Source organism: Lontra canadensis, unplaced genomic scaffold (assembly GCF_010015895.1).
Source record: "Lontra canadensis isolate GAN:19392208 unplaced genomic scaffold, GSC_riverotter_1.0 scaffold13, whole genome shotgun sequence".
Lineage (NCBI taxonomy): Eukaryota > Metazoa > Chordata > Mammalia > Carnivora > Mustelidae > Lontra > Lontra canadensis.
The window spans coordinates 10375254-10389654 of NW_022631007.1; the positions used below are offsets into that span (position 1 = coordinate 10375254).

Genomic DNA, 14401 nt, shown 5'->3' on the forward strand with positions numbered 1-14401 from the left:
AAAGTGGGCCCCTGGCATTTAGAAAAAATAAAGCTTTGTTAACGGTTGAGGAAGTGGTCGTAGAAAGCGGACGTAGGATTCTTCCAGGAAGAGTGCTGAGACAGCCGAGAAAGGCTGAGCACCAACACTGAAGCGGCAGGTGAAAGAACACCCCGCCCCCCCATACATACCTTCCCATGCTCGGGTGCTGCTTTTTCTCTGCGTCCCCTCCCGCTTCGGCCTAGGCGCGGACTCCGCTGTCGCGAGTCCGCCCGGCCGCTAGGGCGCGCCCGAGGCCGCAGGGGTCGTTGCGGCACCGCCCGACGTCGCGCCCTCCGCGGCTGCGCAGTGCGTACGTCAAAGCCGGGCTCGGGCCGGGAGCGGGGAGCGGCGAGGCCTGGGAGAGACTGATCTTCCAGCAGCCGGCAAAGGCGAAGGCGGCGCTTGGTCCCGCAGCAGCAGCCGCAGCCGTAGCCCAAGCGAGTGAGCGCAGCAGTGCAGCGGCCGCCGCGGGAGCCCCTTGGCCGCCGTCCGCCCGCGCAGCCACAGCCGCGGGAGTCGGTCACCGGGAGCAGGAGCAGGCGGAAGACAACGGAGGGGCCGAGCGCCCGAGCCGCGCCGCGGGGACCCAGCGAGCAGCCCGAGGCGGCGGCGGCCGAGGACGGGGACGGCGACGACGCGGAGGCAGAGAGGGAGCCGCCCGGCCCAGCCCGGTGAGTGACCCCCAGCCCGGCCCTGCTCGCGGCGCAGACGTCCGCCCGGCTTCCGCCTGCCCCGGCCCGTCACCGGCCCCCGGGCTGCCTCCATTTTCTCCGGTGGCGGAGGCGGCGCCTCCCTGCTCGGCTCGGCTCGGCTCGGCCCGGGCCGGGCCCTTTGCGGAGCCTTCCCTCCTAGTCCCCTCCGGCGCGGCGCCCAGCGGCCTGCGGCCGGGGCTCTGGACGCCCGGTGCTCCCCTGCCACCCCTCGCGGTTCTCTGGCAGGGCTGGCGATTGGGGGCGTACGCGGCCGGAGTCGGGTGAGCAGGGAGTTGCGGGTCGGGCCAGCTGTCACTCCCATAGCACACGGCTCTGGCCGCCTCACTCCTGGCCCCTGGTAAACTTCCTGCTGTGGGGAGGCAGGCAGCATCTTTTGTGATCTTCATTTGGGGAAAATGCCTAACTGACTTCTGGTTAGGAATTGTGCGGCCGGAGCGTTCCCGAGTTCGGTTGAACCAAGCCGAGCTCTGCACTGCGTGCGGGCGCTATGCTCGGTCCGCGCCAGAGGGGTTCGAAGGGGAACCGGGGCCCAAGGTCCCCTCCCCCGAGGAGCTTACGCTCTGGTGTGGGAGATAAGACCAGTACGCAAATAACCTCGATACCAGGAAAGAGGTGATAAGTCCTGTGAAAGAACTACAAAGTGCTAGAAAGACACCCGGGGATGACCGTACCGATCGATCACTTCCGCCTAGCAGAGATCTGGAAGGCTTCCTGGGCGAGGCGGTGCCAAGCTGGGTCTTGAAGGCCCGGTGGGGTTTGGGAGAGGACGGATGGGGAAGAGACGGTATGAGGAGGGACAGCAAACTAGAGGACAAAGATAAAAAGGCATAGTCTAGAAATAGTGGATAATTCAGTTTTCTGTGGCCATGTTGGGGAGTTAAGGGTAGGCTACAGAGGTATTGGGGGGCCAGACCCTTGAATATTGTAGAGGAGCTATTTGAGTGGCATTCTAAGGTAAACTTAGAGCTCATTACTCAGTGACTCATGAGCCCGGAAATGTAAGCTAGGAGATATTAAGGGCGTCCTGTGAAAGAAAGAGAAGGAGGCCCAGTGAAGAGTTGACGTTCTGTGCCTTGAATATAATGCAGTTTGAGATAGATTTTGACAGCTACAAATAAATTCATGTCCAGGCTAAGCAAAGTACCTTTTGCAAAAAGCTTCATTTAGATATCATGCTCTTAAGAGGTAATGGAAAGATGCGTTTAAAATAAGCTCTTTGCACATAAGGCAATTCTGTTGGTGCGGGTCACTAAAATGCATCAAAACTTCTCCCACGGTGTATTAGCTGGCTACACTTTGGAATTACTGAGTTGATCATAACTTCTTCGAAATGGCATTTTGTAAAGCAGTCTAAATTGATGATTTTAAACAATCAGATTGTTACTAGCATTCTGGGATGGCAAGTTGGACATAGAAACTTACAGAAAGGTAAACATTTCTTTATTTTCAGTTACATAAATATGGGAGAGTGAGAAGTGAAAATCTAGCTTGATTTTGTACATTTTTCCCCAATTACTAGAAGATAATTAGCTTTACTCAAAGTCTAGAATATATGATTTGTGGAAGCAGCCCAGAACCCATGTTAGTTTCATAAACACTTGTTTGTTGTTTGTTTATATGATGAGTGAATGTCAACTTTTTTCAGTTAAAAAATTTATAAAGTGCAAGAGGTACTGGAAAATTTTTAAAAATTATCTTCTGTAATCTTACCACTTAGATTTGGTTTTGCATATTTCCTTTTCAGTCTTCTTATACTTATTTTTTCCTTGCATGATGAAATAAAAGCTGCATATATATATGTATATATATATATAAATTTTATTCAAGTTTTTTGTCATTATTACATCTTACTCTTTATGTAAAATATTTTTACCCAAGTAAGGGAAGTTTTAAGTGTATTCCTTTTTTCTAAAAGGTTGCATTTATCTCCGATAACATGCAGTAGTCATGTTTAATAACTGCTGCTGTGGGCTGAACTTTTTTTTTAAAGGTGTATTTATTTGCTTTTTTATTTGAGAGAGAGAGTGAGAGAGAGCATGAGAGGGGAGAAGGTCAGAGGGAGAAGCAGATTCCCCGCGGGGAGCTGGGAGGCTGATGCAGGGCTCGATCCAGGGATTCCAGGATCACGACCTGAGCCTAAGGCAGTGGCTTAACCACTGAGCCACCCAGGCGCCCTGGCTGAACTGTTTCTAAAGGTGCCTTGTTTGAAGTATATTTATTATTTGTAGGATTTAGATCCTATTGCTGATTGATGAGAGGCTTTATTATTCGGGGGGGGGGTGTTGTCATCAGATATGGAAGAGATCACACATCTCTGCTATATGAGTAGATGTACATTGTTTTTTAAAGATTTTATTTATTTGACAGAGGGAGACATGGCGAGAGAGGGGAACACAAGCAGGGGGAGTGAGAGAGGGGAGAAGCAGGCTTCCTGTTGACCAGGGAGCTGTATGCGATGCTGGGGGGGTGGGAGGGGGGCTCGATCTCAGGACCCCTGGGAGCATGACCTGAGCCGAAGGCAGACATTTACAACTGAGCCACCCAGACGCCCCAAGTAGATGTACTTTTTAAAAAGATTTTCTTATCTGGTGTAGTATCTCCCATACCCAGTGATACACCTCCCCATCCCACCTTACCCTCCCTGCCCTCCCACCTCTAAAAAATAGTCTTTATACCAGGGCTATCTATATAGGTTAATACTTTTTGATCATGACGTCACAAAGATGCAGGCTACATGTAGTTTTTATGTTGGTGTTCATTAGTAAAATACAGAATCTGGTGAAATAATTTGCTACTATAATAAAAGGGACTTTTTTTTTTCCATTTCAAGACAGTTCACTTTAGTTCATTAGCATTTTAGACTGCAGGTTCTTGCTTAAACCAGTTGTTTTTTTTTCCTTTTGCTTTACATTCTAAATGTATTAATTCTCTGTTTCTGTTTCTAATGCGATATAAAGTGAGATGTTGAGTTAGATTGTATAAATTTTCATAAAGTTAGTGTAAAAGAGTAGTTAGGAAAGTCTAATGTAGGTATGGGGTTTAGCTTTATCATTTGGTTTTATTTGAATCTTTATTTTTATATTGCAAATGTATATACCACAAAGCATCCTTTATAATTTTTGAATATTTAAAGTTTTTTCCTTGACCATCTTTTGTAGTTTACAGATTTCTGTAATTACTACCATGCTCTCCCTAGAGTATTTTTTACAGGAGGGATTGATTATTGATTAGTCACAGCTTTGCCATCTGCCATAAAAATACAGACATAAATCCACATCTACCTCCAGCACAAAAAATATAAAATCCACTATAGGGTAGAATTTCTCTTCAGATAGTATCTTCTGGTTACCTTCCTGGTGGTGTTTCTATTTTACAAAATACTTTCTCCTTTTCCACTGCTCCTTTTAACTAGGAATTTTATTTTGTGGATGTTGTCTGGTGTTCCAGAACTAGGAATGTGTTAGGTGGATTAGTATGGATAACAGCAAAAATGTTGGTAAAACTTTGTTGTGTCATAAAATTGTGGGAAAGAAAATCACATTCCACCTCTATCAGGTTAGGTTGCTTGGGACTTGTTTTATTATTTCTAAAGATGTAAAGATCTTGTATTTGTATGAGCACAGATTAAGTCAAGTAGCCTAAAAATTGCATAGCAATTTAGTCATCAGTCTGTAGTTTGGTTTTTACTAGAAAGAAGACTGGTGTTGGGGCCACCCTTAATTAAAGAAGAAAGTGAGCTGTATGGGAGTTCTTCCTCTGTTGTCTCATCATTCTGATGCTATCCGACTGGACCTTAGTCACTGCCTTTATCAGTCCAGAGTATGATGGCGGAGCAAAGTGAGGCAAACATTTCTACTACCAGCAGTTGTGGGAGTAGACCAGACTACTGAGTAGACCGGTAAATGTTAAATGTTTGTTCCAAGTCCACGTCTGCTTCTCAGGCCTTTCCAGGATGGTGAGAAGAGTTACTGCAAGATGGGTGACAGATGCCGGACTGATAGTAATGAAATAAAGGTTAACAGGTTGTTGCCGTTAGCATTTTATTTGGGATTTATGTGTGTGCATATATGTAGGTATGATTCTCTACCGTACTGAACCTCCTGGCTCCACTGTGCTTTTAGAAGGGGTGAGGGGATGGCAGAATTGTGCTTTATTAGCAGCTGTGGTGGTAAACTGGCAGAGGAAGGAAGATTGGCATGCAGGGAATTGCAGGAGGTCAGTCAGGTGTGAAGTGGCCCCAAAGGAGGGAGGTAAAGACCGCCTGGCCATTTATGTAGGCAGTGTCCAGCACACACCTGTTCACATGATACAGTGTGTCTAACTTGAGATTTTGATACTCAAAGTACAGTGTTGTAGGTTTGGGTTTGCTTGTTTATATGTATATCCGCATTTTCATATGCGTGATTATAAAGACGGAGAAAGTCTAGTTAACTAGTGTTTAGTAGCAGTCTGGTTTTATGTAATTATTACTTGGGAACATTATACATCAGATCACTCCTTGAGGACGAAGGAGGTATGATAATAAAAACATCACAACACTTGGATTATTTTAATAAAATGTTCAGGAAACAAAATATACCTTTTGTAGCTTGATCTTAAGTTGCTATTTTATAACTTGGTCTAACAAACTGTAGCTTGATCTCCTACAAGGAACTGTGAACACGTCACTCATGGTTCTCTCCCTCCACAGTGCATTATGTATGAGCTGTATTTGGGCACAAAGAAGAAATACATTTCTTTCTACATGTCTGTAGTTAAGGCCCACTCTGGGATTTATTGACTTCTGAGTGGCATTGTTACTAGTGCTTTAAAGCACTAGCAGACTCCCTGGATTGTTGAACCCTCACCGTCCTGTGGCCTCTATGATGTTAGGCAAGTTCCTCCACTTCACTGTAGCTTGGATTTCTTGGACAGGTGTGATATACACCATATCTGAGAAAACTGTAGCGGAATTAAAGTAGTTACTACATCTAACATGCTCAGAACAGGGCCTGGCACATACCAAGTGCTGGACATAGTAAGTTTTGTGATCCTGCTGATGCCAGACTGTTTCAGGGGAGAAGAAAGGTGAGAATTTTAGAGACCCTATTTCTGCAGATGGGCACAGGTCCACCGTTACTAGGCAGTGTGTGATGAACCTTGAGCTGTAACTGGTGGGGCTTTCTACAAAGTGGAGTCAACCTGCTCAGGGTCGTGTGACTTACTAGCCACAGGACTGATCTCAGAGCCTGCTTCTCTTCATTCTTTATCTAGTTTGCTTGAAAGAAATTAAGTTTTATACTTTATGCAGTAATGTCTTTTTTGAACCTTTACACTAACATTTACAAAGATTATTTTCACATATTAAATGGTCTTTGGCACATAATCCTTTTTTAAAGGTGTTTATTCGTGTTTATCATTTTGATGTAGCTGGCAAGTTTCTTAGGGGTGGTTGTATGAAGTTAAAAGTTGAAATAGACAAAAACCCAAAATAGATTGGGGGAGAAAATTACCATTGAGTACTATGGAGTGCTGGACAGACCTCTAAGGTAGGTAGTTCTCTAGCATCATTCCAGATTGAAAATGAAAGTGGAGGGCCTTTTCCAAGGTTGCACAGGCATTGTACAGTTGAGCTGGGATTTGAACCCAGATTTGCCTCACTTTAAAATGTGTGCTCCTTGGAATATGGTATTAAGTTTTATTTTCCTTAATAGGGTCTTGGTTTTTTCCTGACCATTTTGATTTAGTACTTCAGAATTGAGGTTTGTAAATAAAGCTTAATGAGGATTTTAGTAGATTTCCAGACAGTAACCATGTTATAGTACAAAATGAGATGGTTTGTTCTACATACTCTGGTTGTTGAGAGCTGTAATTTGATTAGTGGTTTCTAGTTTTAGTTAGACCAGTGGGTAGTGTTTATTTTTCATACTAGTCTTGTAGAGAAGATGGGAGGCCTTTGTTACAGTGGGCAACACAGAAGCCTGGGGCTTGGAAGGCCTGGGCTGGGTCCTGCCTGACTCAGTGACTAATCATTTCACTCTGGGCAAGTCACTCCACCTCTTTGGGCTTCAGTCATGCCATTATTATGAGAGTGGGACCAGACAGGAAGTCCCTTTCTTTTGCTCTTATTTTCAGTGATCCTGTGTGTAGACTTTTCTGACTTTTCTTTTTTCCCCTTGTACTACCTACCTCTCTTTTTGACTGTAGTCCTTAAGTCCGTTTCTTTACAAGGGCTTTATGGCATGTAACCATTCTTTAACATTGTTCTCTTCTGGTTGGCCAGGTGCCTGGTCTTAGTTCACCATATGGTAGCTCTCTGCTTCAGGTAATGTAACATCACAATATGTATTTTCTGCTTTTGTACTTAGGAATAAATGGTTAAGAATGAAATGTTATCTGCTTGTAAAGTACAAGCTTAGTAAGTCAAGTTAATGATTAAGAAATCCTCAAGCTTTACATCAAACTCATTGTCAGCTTTTGAGTATATATGCTGTGAAGTTCTAAGAACTTTGTTTTGGGAAAAGGAAAAATATTACCAAAGGCAACAAGAGTGGAAAAGTGGAAAGGACCAAAATGTAGAATCACATTTGAAGACGTGAAGAACATGCTTAAGATAAGTATTCATCGACTGTAATTGATTCTAATCTGCCAGTAGATATGCTGGCTTGGATCATAGGGTCATTTTCAGCTGAGGTTCTCTCACTGATAAGAGATGGCAGCTGTTCGCCACCCCTGAGCGTTCATAACTCCTAAACATCTATTATGAGTTAATTTGTTCCACAAGCAGTTTTTATAGCCCATTATGCTGAGTCCTATTCTATATGCCAGTTGCAAAGAGTTCCTAGGCTAGGTAAACAACTCTTTCCCTCTCTGCTGGCATGTTATCAGCCAGTTCATTTACTTCTGAATTCTCCAGACTGGGAGATGGAACTCAGGTCACCAATGTGACCTTTACAGATCATTTGGCCCTGTATAGTATGGTTTTATTCTCTATTCATCTTGTGCTCATGTGTGAGTTTTTCTTATGTATCTAAGTTTTGTACTGTAGATAGTAATTTATTTGAAATCTTTGAAATCCTTGAAATAGATAGTAATTTATTTAAAATCTTTTTTCATATCTCTTCTCTTCCCTCTTCTCCCACCTTGTGTTTTTACATCAGAATACTTGTTTCTGTAAATGCTTATTAAATGATAGAGGTGTGTAATATTCTGATAAAACGGCTCAGCAGAGATGAAACAGTAACCAAAATACTGTTTTCTGTGTATTTTATTTATATCTGCTATATTTGTGCTTATTTCAAGGTTTACAAACTATAATAGCTGAAGCTTATTAGGCTCTCCCTTTTTCAGGTGAGCTCACTTAAACCAGTGTTTCACAAATTCTGTTTTGTACAACATTAGTTTTATGAGAGATTGGCTGTTGGTGAGAGAAGTTTCAGAATGAAATTTAAGTTTGGGAAAACATTGGGTTAAAAACTGTTAATCAGATTTTAATTTTTGGTAGTGATTGTGTTACTGTTTTTCATCAGACTTTGTCAGAGTTTTTAGTAATGTACATTGTGGCTGTCCAGAAAGGAAATATAATGTGCAGTATTTCCCAATTTGCCAAGTTTATTTGGTCACAAGAACACCCCCTCCACTCAGGAAACACTCCCCCCAAAGTCTTGAAGGGGTTCTACTGGAATACAGTTTGAGAAATCTTTTTTTTTTTTTTTAAGATTTTACTTATTTATTTGACAGAGTGAGAGATCACAAGGAGGCAGAGAGGCAGGCTTGTGAAGGAAGCAGGCTCCCTGCTGAGCAGAGAGAGAGCTGGATGCAGGGCTCTATCCCAGGACCCTGAGACCATGACCTGAGCCTACGGCAGAGGCTTAACCGACTGAGCCACCCTGGCACTCTGAGAAATCTTATTTACAGACTTTTTAATATCCATACATAGTATGGAATTCAGAGAGCATTTATTTTTGATTGGGATGATTACTTATGTCAGGTTTGAAATCCAACAAAGGTTGGAATAATTCATTTTCAGTTTTGTTAAGTAAAAGAATGAACACTTCAGATAAGTGGCTTTTCAAGCCTTTTTTTTTTTCTTTTTTTAACTTCAACCTATGGTAAGAAATTACATTTTTGATTAGTGACCCAGCACCATACATAAACACACTGTCAAAACTGAGAAGTTACACCAAACAATACTTGGGCCTTCCTGTGTACGATGTGTTCAAATAGTTTTCATCCTGCTTTATTTTTTAATGAAATGAGCAACTAAAACAATGCACCATGTAATTTGAGAAACACTGAGCGATTACATGAGTTTATAAATGCCTAAGGTACTATTGGGAGAAGGCCCTGGAGAGACTGGTAGAAAACTAAAGCTCAGCTAGATAAGGAGAGGGGCTCTAGACTTGGAATTCCTGCATTTAGATTCTGGTGGTGTTTTGTTGGGTGGGTATTTAATGCCATTTTGCCTCAGCTTTCTCATCTGTAAAATAACAAGAATAGAACCTGCACATAAAGTACTTGTGAGAATTCAGTGAGAAATGCTTTACATAACATGTCTGATATGCTCTAAGTGCCCAGTCCATTTTAGCTTTTGTGATAACTGAGGCTCTAAGACTCTCTGCTGTACCATACACATTTTCAAAAATACTTTAAGCCTTTGTAAGTGTTAAAGTGGCCTTCAGTGAACCTGGACTCTTTTTGATCTGTAGCTAGATGTGTCATTCATTGGGATATCAGCCTTCTGGAATAGTTTTAAAATAGTCAAAAGAACCCACTTAAAATTGTTTTGCCTCATAGTTGCAAATGGACTCACAATTGGTGATCTGTATGCCATATTGTTGTATATTTTTAAACTATTCTCTTTTAATAGTATCTTAAATTTAGAATAATCTTGCTTTTTTTTTTAAAGATTTTATTTATTTATTTGACAGAGAGAGATCACAAGTAGAGAAGCAGGCACAGAGAGAGAGGGAAGCAGGCTCCCTGCTGAGCAGAGAGCCCGATGCGGGACTCGATCCCAGGACCCTGAGATCATGACCTGAGCCGAAGGCAGCGGCTTAACCCACTGAGCCACCCAGGTGCCCAATAATCTTGCTTTTATAATGTCATCAAGTACAGATATGTACATACCTACATCAGTGATTAATTTGGCATTCTGATAGTTTTAATTCACTAAAAGAAGAACAAGGCAAAGCAAAAGTTGCTGTTTCTTGTTTTATGCTCATTTCTGCAGTTTTTAAAATTCCCACATTCTCAGTATTTCATATTGCTATTGGGAGTTTAATTTTGTGTCCTGACCCAAAGAAAAGGGACCTTTAGAGGAGATTAACAATGGTGGGGGCCAAATCCAGTTTATAGACTGTTCACTGTTGTCCTGAACATAGCTTGGTCTCATTTACCTCACCTACTGAGATGTTGGTGTTGTCGGTCCCTGATTAAATGTTTCTCTGTTTGTCTCTCTCTTTTTAAAACATTTTATTTATTTACTTGACAGAGAGCTAGTGAAAGCCAGAACACAAGCAGGGAGAGTGGGAGAGGGAGAAGCAGGCTTCCCGCTGAGCAGGGAGCCCACTGTGGGGCTCGATCCCAGGACCTGGGATCATGACCTGAGCCCCCATGCGCCCCAACTGTTTGTCTCTTTTATTGCCCACTTGTCCTCAGTAGTGCCTGGGGTTGCTGAAATGAGAGGTTCCATTTGTCATTGTTGAGGTATACCAGTTCAGTGTTGAGGTAGCCTCAAGGTTCTCTATGTGTATGAGCAAAAAAATGAAGTAAAAAATTAAAAATCGCTAACATATCATATATATGTTAGTGGCTGGTATAAAGTTGAAAGCCTCTCTATCTTGACCTCATTTAATCCTATAATAACCGTATTTTCATTCCCGTATTTTCGGGTGAGTAGATGCAGAAAAAAGAAGCTAGATAATTGCTCTGAAGTCATACACCTAGATTTGAAACCCTGGTCCCAGAGTGTACAGTCTTAACCCACCAAACTCTTGCTTCCACCACAAGGTACTGAACATAGAATCATCCAGGAACATAGGGAATTTCTGTTACAGAAACATGAGGTCCAGTTTTCTGGTCAGGGTGTGTGAGGTCCTAGGACACTGAGAGAATGTTCACATTACTGATATGCTGTCAGTGACCTTTGAGGAGCTGTGAAGAGAGGGAGCTGTGCAGGGAGATTAGAGATGCTGATGCATTGTTTGTCCAAAGAAGGGAAAGATGGAATCCACAAATCATAGAGACTGAAATTGATGTTGATTGCTGGGACATACTCCAGAAGGGAGTGAGTCCTTAGCAAAGTGTTGATTTCTAGAAGCTACCAGATATAGTTTAGTAACTATTTCCTTTCGTAATAGAATTCTCCGTGTCTTAGGTAAGAATGTAGAGAGGATACAGGTATCTGTAAAGATTCATAGTTTCATTCATACTTGAGATTATATAAAAAATGTTCAAGTGTGTAAGTTGGAATATTTGCTAGGACTTGAAGTTATTTTGATGTTTTTACAAGATTATTTTACTTATGTTCATTGCATTAGAATGTAAGCTGTATAATATGCTTTTCCTAAGTATGCTATATAGCAAATTAGTCACAGATTGAATGGCCCACATCCTGTGCCTTGCCTTCTCAAGTAGGCAAGGCACTTAAAGGAACTAGAACTGTTAACTTCTTCCTGGTTTGTGCACACAGCATGGTAAATGTTTTCTAGCTTTATATTGTTAAAATTTTTCATCTCTGTTCTTCATAATTGGTCATACCCATTTATTTGCTTAAGAGCTAGTCTTGCTTTTCTTCCTCAACACTACGTAGTGTGTGATTAGAACCTGTGTTGATGGGAAGAGGGCTGAACAGTAGAGTACATTCATTCTTCACACAAGGTAAAACCCTCATGGGGGTGGTAGTGAGGGTAAGGCATGTTCATTTTTTTCTTGTTTGTCTTAGGAAGGCTGCCCACTTTTAAACTTACATATGGTGAAGGAAGACAGAGATGAGTCTGCCTGGCATAGTATACTGTGTGCAAACACCCCATAGGTGTGTGGAAAGGGCAAAACTATCTTTTACAGAGGATTTTGTTGTTGAAAGGAGGAAGGAATAAGAAATAGTAGGAGCAAGACAGAGAAGTACATCCAGGAAGAATTGAGCAGAGAAAACTGAGTCTAAATGAGTGTGTTATATACAATTTTGAAAGATCTAATGATAAAATTGGAACTGGTTGCTTTTCAGAACTATCTTAAGAAGTGGAGCATTTGGGGCACCTGGGTGGCTCAGTGGGTTAAAGCCTCTGCCTTCGGCTCAGGGTGATCTCAGGGTCCTGGGATCAAGCCCCATATCAGGCTCTCTGCTCAGTGGGGAGCCTGCTTCCTCCTCTCTCTCTCTCTCTCTCTGCCTGCCTGCCTCTTTGCCTACTTGTGATCTCTCTCTCTGTCAAACAAATAAAATCTTTAAAATTAAAAAAAAATGCAATGTGTTAAAAAAAAAAGTGGAGCACTTGAAGGGGTGCCTGGGTGTCTCAGTTGATTAAGTGTCTGACTCTTAGTTTCAGCTCAGGTTGTGATTTCAGGGTTGTGGGATCAAGCCCCATGTGGGGCTCCAAGTGCAGCGTAGAGTCTGCTTCTTTCTCTGTCCTCCTCTTTCCTCCTTCTCCCCCCACCCCTCGCCCCATGTACATTCTCTCTCTCTCTATTCCTCTCAAATAAATAATTTTTTTTTTTTAAAAGAAGTGGAGCGCTTGAACAGATTATTAATCCTGGAATGTATTACATAGTTTAAAGGCCATGGCCTGCCTCCCAGCCAAAAAAGTGAGTGGAGGTCTGGATCTGGATGATAGAGAAATTATAAGTTCTTTTTAAAAAGGGACTTTTAAAAAGAGTCTCTTTAAAGAGACTTTTCAATAAATACTGATTTATTCTAGATCCTAGACTACCAAAAGGTAACAAAATTATGTTTCAAAACTAGCAAAAACTCTTAGAAACCTGATAGAATATAAGAACAGCAACCTGATAAGACATTACAAAGGAAGAATACTATGTTTCAGTTTCATTTATGGAAGTAGTCACGAAAATCCTAAGTAAAACATCAGCAAATAATTAAATAGGAAATTCTCTTAATTAAAGAGGGCAAATAACACGTAACACTTGGTATTTACTGTGTGCCAGCCATTCTAATTATTTCAATTAATCTTCCCAATAACCCCAACAAAGAGGTTGTTATTGGTGTTATTATTACCTTCATTTTGCAGATGAAGGAGTTTAGATCAAGAGGTAAAATAATCTGCCCCAGGATAAATTGGTGGTAAGTCACAGAGCCTGGGGTTTCAAACCCTTGGGGTCTCACAGCGGTACATATTGCCCCCTCGTGTGCCAAGATAACAATGCTGTTTGACCAGTTCTTGATTATGAGCCCTTTAAAAGCTGGTAGGAGATAAAAGAGTATCTGCCTTAAACCAACAGCAAACAGCCTACCAACGGGAAAGCTGTAGTAGAATTCCCCCTTGAAATAAGAAAGTGAAATAGGCATGCCCGCTAACACTTCTCATATTCTATACCACCCTGGCCAATACAAGAAAACATCAAATAAAACATGTAACTATTAGGAAAAAATGGTGGAAAATAACAATATGTGCAGATGATGTTACAATAAAACCTAGGAAAACCAACAGAATCAACTGAAAACTGGAAGTAAGAGTCCAGTAAGAGAACCATATACCGCATAAAGATATGAAAAATTTGTAGCATTTTTTCTTTCTAGCAATATTCAGTTATAAAAATATTAGCAGAAAAATCTCATTATACAAAAAATGAAACACCTAAGGTGGGAGGGATCTGTGACATGATCATATTCCTCTATAAATGCAGTGAATTATAGATGTTAAATGATTTGAAATAACCAAATATTGCCAAGAGAGACTGATTTTCATCACCACTAATATTTATGTGCAGGTGACCACGTGGCTCTGCTTTAAGTGGAGGGTGCTTGGCCCTCAGGGTAAATGAAATAGAAAAGTTGGCTGGTCATAGGGGAGGGAAGATAGCCACAGTTTGGTATGGGTGACCAAAAGCCCTGTTTGCCAGGGAAAGTCCGGGTTTATGCCTCTTGTCCCTACCTAATTATTCATCGCATCCCCCTTCATTTGCCAGATTGTCCTGATTAGGATGATAAATTATGTCATCTAACATTTGGCCGTTGCAAAACTAGCTGTTTCTTGACCCCCTGTCCTCAGTTTTTGGTGCTCAGGGCACAAGGCTGTCTGTCAGATCCTCAAGTTGCTTGGTTTTGAGGCACTAGTTGCAGAGCCATAGCAGCTACCTGGTCCCTCAGGAACCAAGAGGGCTTTTCACTCCATTGCCTTGAGTTGGTCTCTGAATGAGAGCCATGATGTTCTAACTCTACAGTGTTCTGCTTTGCCTCAAGTCAGACACTGAGACTCTCTAAATGTAAACACCTTGTTTTTGCCCAGATTTCCTCTTCCACTCTCCCTCCACTTTCAAGAACGACTAAGAAGAAGAGAAGGTATGGCGTTCTAGTTAAGTGGTCGTTCTTGGGTGCCATAAAACTTTTCAGGGAGGTGGTAACACCACTATTCAGACCCTTATATTTATGTAGTTTTTTAATCTGTATTTAATCCGTATTCCAAGTGTTAGAGCAGTGGTATCCAAAAGGAAAAATCAGGATTTGACAAGGTCAT

General features: G+C 41.9%; 1 protein-coding gene across 1 annotated transcript in view; it reads left to right on the top strand.

Annotated features, from left to right (window-relative positions):
* The first annotated feature begins 529 nt into the window (after window positions 1-529).
* The window catches only part of CAB39 (calcium binding protein 39), an 82712-nt gene continuing 68840 nt past the window's right edge, over window positions 530-14401 (top strand). Inside the window, exon 1 of the mRNA XM_032857463.1 lies at window positions 530-692. The gene's annotated coding sequence lies outside the window, so the exon portion shown is untranslated. The remainder of the gene's footprint in view (window positions 693-14401) is intronic.